Source organism: Salvelinus sp. IW2-2015, linkage group LG18, assembly GCF_002910315.2.
Source record: "Salvelinus sp. IW2-2015 linkage group LG18, ASM291031v2, whole genome shotgun sequence".
In the NCBI taxonomy this organism is placed as follows: domain Eukaryota; kingdom Metazoa; phylum Chordata; class Actinopteri; order Salmoniformes; family Salmonidae; genus Salvelinus; species Salvelinus sp. IW2-2015.
Genome location: NC_036858.1, coordinates 37,032,432 through 37,038,862, shown reverse-complemented (window position 1 = coordinate 37,038,862; position 6,431 = coordinate 37,032,432). Strand labels below are relative to the sequence as shown.

Genomic DNA, 6,431 nt, shown 5'->3' with positions numbered 1-6,431 from the left:
TAAGCATTCTAAGAAGAACACGGAACTCACCAGTGACCAATTAGACGTAGGCTGCAAGGAGGAGTGGGGCCAAACAAACACATCTGATTGGCTAGCAGGGACCCCTGTTGTTCCGATGGTCCTGAGTATGGACAAAATTATGAAATAAAGGGCATTATCTCTACAGATACTGCGGGGTAGCACTGAAAGCACTGAGACCACACACTCAGACAGGTCTCATTACATCTCATTACAGTCTCCACTCTCCAGGTAAGATCTCAGCCTCTACAGTACAGCATGAGATGGACTCAGGAACACTTTGCTACTCAAGTTCCATGTTTTAATTTCACATGCACAAGTACAGTGAGATGCCTTTCTTGCAAGCTCTAAACCCAACAATGCAATAGTCAATATCAATGTATTACTAAAAATAACATGAGGGTAAAATAAAACACACAAGAAATTCAAATAACATAATCACGAGAAAGAAGGTAAGTTGTATACACGATCAGTTCCAATACCATAGTTACAATGTGCAGGGATACTGGAGTGATGGAGGTAGATATGTATAGGGGTAAGGTGACTAGGCATAAGGATATACACTACACGCTCAAAAGTATGTGGACACCTGCTTGACAAACATATTTTCTTTAACATTTAACTAGGCAAGTCAGTTAAGAAAAAAATATTATTTACAATGATGGCTACTGGGGAACAGTGGGTTAACTGCCTTGTTCAGGGGTAGAACAACAGATATTATACCTTGTCAGCTCTGAGATTTGATCAAGCAACCTTTTGGTTACTGGCCCAACGCTCTAACAACTAGGCTACCTGCCGCCCCTCATCTCATCCCAAAATGATGGCCGTTAATATGGAGTTGGTCCCCCCTTTGCTGCAATAAATACATCCACTCTTCTCGGAAAGCTTTCCATTAGTTGTTGGAACATTGCTACGGGGACTTGCTTCCATTCATCCACAAGAGCCTTAGTGAGGTTGGGCACTGATGTTGGGTGATTAGGCCTGGCTTGCAGTCGGCGTTCCAATTCATCCCAAGGTGTTGAGGTCAGGGCTCTGTGTAGGTCAGTCAAGTTCTTCCACACCGATCTCGACAAACCAATTCTGTATGGACCACGCTTTGAAAAAGAAAAGGAACTGCCCCAAAGTTGGAAGCAGGGAATCGTCTAGAATGTCATTGCATGCTGTAGGGTTAAGACTTCCCTTCACTGGAGCTAAGGGGCCTAGCCCGGACCATGAAAAAGAGCTCCAGACCATTATTCCTCCTCCACCAAACTTTACAGTTGGCAGTATGCACTCGCACAGGTAGCATTCTCCTGGCACCCGCCAATTCCAGATTCGTACGTCTGACTGGCAAATGGTGAAGCATGATTCATCACTCCAGAAAACGCGTTTCCACTGTTCCAGAGTCCAATGGTGGGAAGCTTTACACCACTCCAGCCAATGCTTGGCATTGCGCATGGTGATCTTAGGCTTGTGTGCGGCTGCTCAGCCATGGAAACCCATTTCATGAAGCTCCCGACTCGATAGTTAGTGTTGCAACTGAGGACAGATGATCTTTACGCGCTTCAGCACTCGGCGGTCCCGTTCTGTGAACGTGTGTGGTCTACCACTTTGCGACTGAGCCGTAGTTGCTCCTAGACGTTTCCACTTCACAATAACAGCACTTACAGTTGTCCGGGGCAGTTGTCCGGGGCAAATTTGACGAACTGACTTGTGTGTGTGTGTGTGTGTGTGTGTGTGTGTGTGTGTGTGTGGTGTGTGTGTGTGTGTGTGTGTGTGTGTGTGTGTGTGTGTGTGTGTGTGTGTGTGTGTGTGTGTGTGTGTGTGTGTGTGGTGTGTGTGCGTGTAGAGTCCTGTGATTGTTCATGAAGACAGTGTAAAAATAAAATACAAGGGGTCATATCAGATAGTCAGTGTAACGATTTTGTTAGATATTTAGCAGTCTTAAGGCTGTTCAGGAGCCTGTTGGTGTCAGACTTGATGCACCAGTACTGCTTGCCTTGTGGAAGCAAGAAGAGAACAGTCTATGGCTTGGTGTGCTGGAGTCTTAACGATTCCCTGGGAATTCCCTGGCTCGGCCCCAGTGATGCACTAGGCCAGGGGTGTCAAACTCATTTTCACCGAGGGCCACATCAGCATAATGGCTGTCCTCAAAGGGCCAGATGTAACTTATAAATGTAATCGAATGTAATGTAAAATAAATGTAACTCCTCCTTAATGTTAAATAACTCATATTTATTATAACTTATTCAAGTGACAATTACAGTTGCATAGAAAATATATGTTTGCTTGTAGCTCTAACATAAAATCCTTTTAAATTTTGTCAGCTTATGAAAACCCACATAACTCCATTAATGAAGGATCAAACTGTCCAAGTGAATAAAGAAAAATAACATAAAACTTAGCTGCAAAGAACATGTATGACACATGTAGCATTTTACAAAAAAAGGCTGCACACAGCCGTGCACCCAACTGATGGTTTGATGACAACAATTTGTCTGCATACACACATAAACCTGCAAACATTAAATAATTACTACAGCAGCTACACATAAATAATATGTAATCAACTAAAAATACCAAAATAAAGGTTGACTCAGTTCACAACTATATTGGTCAAGTTTTTCGGTTAGTCTTTGATGAGGAGATGCTGCCTGTCCTTGAACACACCAAGTGGATTCTCTCTCTACTATCGATTGATCATGTTCTGAAAATGATAAACACAAAACAAAATGCAAGCACAATCATTAAATTGCACACAGTTTAACTGTTCTTCTTCTTGGTTGAATTACATTTTATTATATTTTATTAAGTTTCAAAAAAAATGCTTGCCTGTGTGTTTTCTGACCAGATGTCTGACACCGTTTTCCCGTTACCAGTGTGTCATGTCTGGTTTTAGGTCCTGTGCTGAGGCAATGCGTAGAACAGCATGGAGGTTGTCATCCGTGAGGCGTGATCTGTGCTTGTTTTTTGTTCAGATTCATTATGGAAAAAAACTGTTCGCACAGATAGGTGCTCCCAAACATGGACAGAACACGGGCAGCATGAAGTCGAAGCTGTGGCATCAAACCAGGAGGCAGCAGACGGTAAAAGTCCTGGATTGTAGCATCCTGAAACTTTGCTCTCAGGCCACTGTCGCTTTGAAGCTCAATTAGCTCCATCTGAAGGTGTTGGGGTGCAGTGCAGACATCGGTGGTGAAAGGATTGGCAAAGATGTCAAAGCCAGACTGTTGTGCTCTGAAGTCAGAGAAGCGCCGATCAAACTCAGTCTTTAACCAGCTCAGTTTGGTAGCCAACTGAGCACATGAAAAAGTCTCGGGAAATGAGGCTGACATGCTCTGACAAACAGGAAAGTGAACAAGATTGTCCTGTTTCACTTGCCACATCCATAAGTCCAATTTACGCTGGAAAGCCGTGATCGTGTCGGACATCTGCGTGATGACTTGTTTGCGTCCCTGCAGCTTCTGATTCAGCTGGGCGAGATGGTCGGTTATGTCACACAACACAGCAAAGTCACACATCCACTTTGGATCTGATAGTTCAGACATGAGTTTTCCTTTACTCTGCATAAAAAGAGCAATGTCTTTCCTGAGCTCGAAAAATCGCTTGAGGACTTTGCTCCTACTCAGCCACCGCACTTCTGTATGGTACAGCACATCCCCGTGTTCCGAGCCATCTCCAGCAAAAACTGCTGGAACTGACGGTGATTCAGGCCACGCGCCCGAATGAAGTTCACTGTTTTCATGACTGTGGTCACAATGTCCTCCATCCAGCACCTTCCCACACAAAGCTTCTTGATGGATAATGCAATGATACGTTATCAAAGGCGTGTGACAGTTCATTTTTTGCATTTTCCCTTTCATTAGTCCAACCAAGCCCACTTTTCCTCCACACATTGCCGGTGCACCGTCTGTAGTTAATCCTACCAAGTTTTCCCACTGCAATGCATTTTTACTTACGGACTTCTCTACCGCATCAAAAATGTTCTGTCCCGTCGTGGTCCCATGCATTGCAGCCACATCCAACAGCTCCTCAGTGATAGAGAGGTCCGACTTTACGCCTCTAATAAAAATTGATAACTGCGCTGTGTCCGTGTTATCTGTGCTTTCATCAACAGCTAATGAAAAAGCTGTGTAGCTGCGTGTCTCCTCGGCCAGCTGTGTTGTAAGATTTTCTGCTAGTTCCTTCACTCGGTCGACGATGGTGTTTCTTGATAAACTGACATTTTTAAAAGTCTGTAACTGGTCGGGACACACCTGCTCACAGACCTTCAGCATGCACTGCTCACAAAACGCTCCCTCTGAAAAAGACTTGAAAGCGTGGGCGATTTTTTCAGCCACAATGAAGCTAGCTTTCACCGCGGCCTCGTTTTTGGCTGTGGATTTCATGAACAAACTCTGCTGCGACCGCAGTTTGCCTTTTAATTCTTGGGCAATTTGTTGCTTTTCTTGAAGGCTAGCTTTAGCGTACTTAGCTCCGTGTTTGGTGTCAAAATGTCGACGCAGATTGTACTCTTTGACAACCGACACCGCCTCGTAACACAAAAGACATACCGGTCTTTCTCCTTGAAGCGCAAACAAGTATTCGCCTTCCCATCTTTCTTGAAACAGTCTTCCGTCTGCATCAACTTTTCTCTTTCTGGACATTTTGGGATCATTATTTATATCTCAATTCCACTCGTTGGCATGGACACTGCCGTGGCTAGCGTAGTCGAAAGGCATTGTGGGAATGTAGTTTTTGGTCAAAGCACGCTCTTAATTTATTTTTTGGTATTTATTTTTAGACACTCAAAACTTTTAAGCTCTCGCGGGCCACATAAAATGACCTGGCGGGCCACATCTGGCCCGCGGGCCTTGAGTTTGACACATGTGCACTAGGCTGTCAGCACCATCCCCTATAGCGCCATGCGATCGAGGACGGTTCTGTTGCCATACCAAGCTGTGATGCAGCCAGTCAAGATGCTCTCAATGGTGCATCTGTATAACTTTTTGAGGACTTGAGGGTCCATGCCAAACCTTTTCAACCCCATGAGGGGGAAGAGGCATGTTACCACCGTCGTCAACAAACTTGATGACGGTGTTGGAGTCATACGTGGCCACACAGTCGTGGGTTAACAGGGAGTAAAGGAGGAGACTGACCACTGTGGGGCCCCCGTTTTGAGCGTCAGGGTGGCGGAGGTGATGTTACCTACCCTCACCACCTGGGGTCTGCCCATCAGGAATTCCATGATCCAGTTGCAGAGGGAGGGTCCTAAGCTTGGTGACAAGCTTTGAGGGGACAATGGTGTTGAACGCTGAGCTGTAGTCAATGAACAGCATTCTCACACAGGTATTCCTCTTATCTAGGTGGGTGAGGGGAGTGTGGAGTGCAATTGAGAGTGAGTCATCTATGGATCGGTTGGGCTATATGCAAATTGGAGTGGGTCTAGGGGGTCTGGGATGATGGAGTTAATGTGTGCTGTAACCAGCACTTCATGATTACAGATGTGAGTGCTACAGGGCAGTAGTCATTGTGGCATGAAGCCTTAGAGTTTTTGGGAACAGGAATGATTGTGGTCAGTTTAAGACGTGTGGATTACAGACTGGGACAAGGAGAGGTTGAAAATGAAAGTGAGTATGCCTGCCAGCTGTTCCGCACATGGTTTGAGAACGTGCCCTGGAATACCGTCTGGCCCTGCGGCCTTGCGAGTGTTGACCTGATTAAAGACCTTACTCACGTCGGCCTCGGAAAGTGAGATCACCCAGTCTTCTGGGTCAGTGGGGGCACTCACACACGGCACGGTGTTGTTATTGTCAAAGCGTGCTGACAACACCCCTAGTGATTACCATTGCCAACACAAAAATGCCAGGAAGAGATCCTGGTTTTCTGACTTAGTTTCCATCAACTTGAAGATGCAATGTTTTCACTATCTTCCACAAATGTTCTCAGTGGCGGTAATGGGACAAGATATTGTGCTGCGTATTCACTGAGTCCTTATTCAGGTTATAGAACAGCTAAACCAGTTATCTGGAGCACTTAACTGCTTTGGAATAACCTGTCCTGGTCCTTCTACACTACAGATTAAGACACGTGAGAAGCACGCTTTATTAACAATGCTTCTCATCCAAAATTGGTATTTTATTAAAAACCAATGCCTAATTAAATTCCTAGATGAGGGGGCAGTGAACAATGTCAGATAGTGGCCACTTTAATTTGGGTTTTAAAGTAATTAGAGAGGTCTGATATGAGTGAGCACCGTGCTGAGGACCCCTCTAACGAGTTAACAAGAAAAATTGCCAGTCTCCTTCTCTGGCAGCAGCTAATTGCCTTGATATGATGGGACATTGCCAATGATGTCAGTCCAACGTTATTTTCTTAATTTGCTGTTTCGTTTTCATTTCTTTTTAATTACATAGGATTTATGTAGCTTTTGTCACAGACGAAAGTATAAAGAA

The 6,431-nt window shown here is 44.8% G+C and overlaps 1 pseudogene; it reads right to left on the bottom strand.

Annotated features, from left to right (window-relative positions):
- Window positions 1-2,263: 2,263 nt before the first annotated feature.
- On the bottom strand, window positions 2,264-4,873 carry LOC139029156 (general transcription factor II-I repeat domain-containing protein 2B-like; annotated as a pseudogene).
- Between the last annotated feature and the right edge of the window lie 1,558 nt (window positions 4,874-6,431).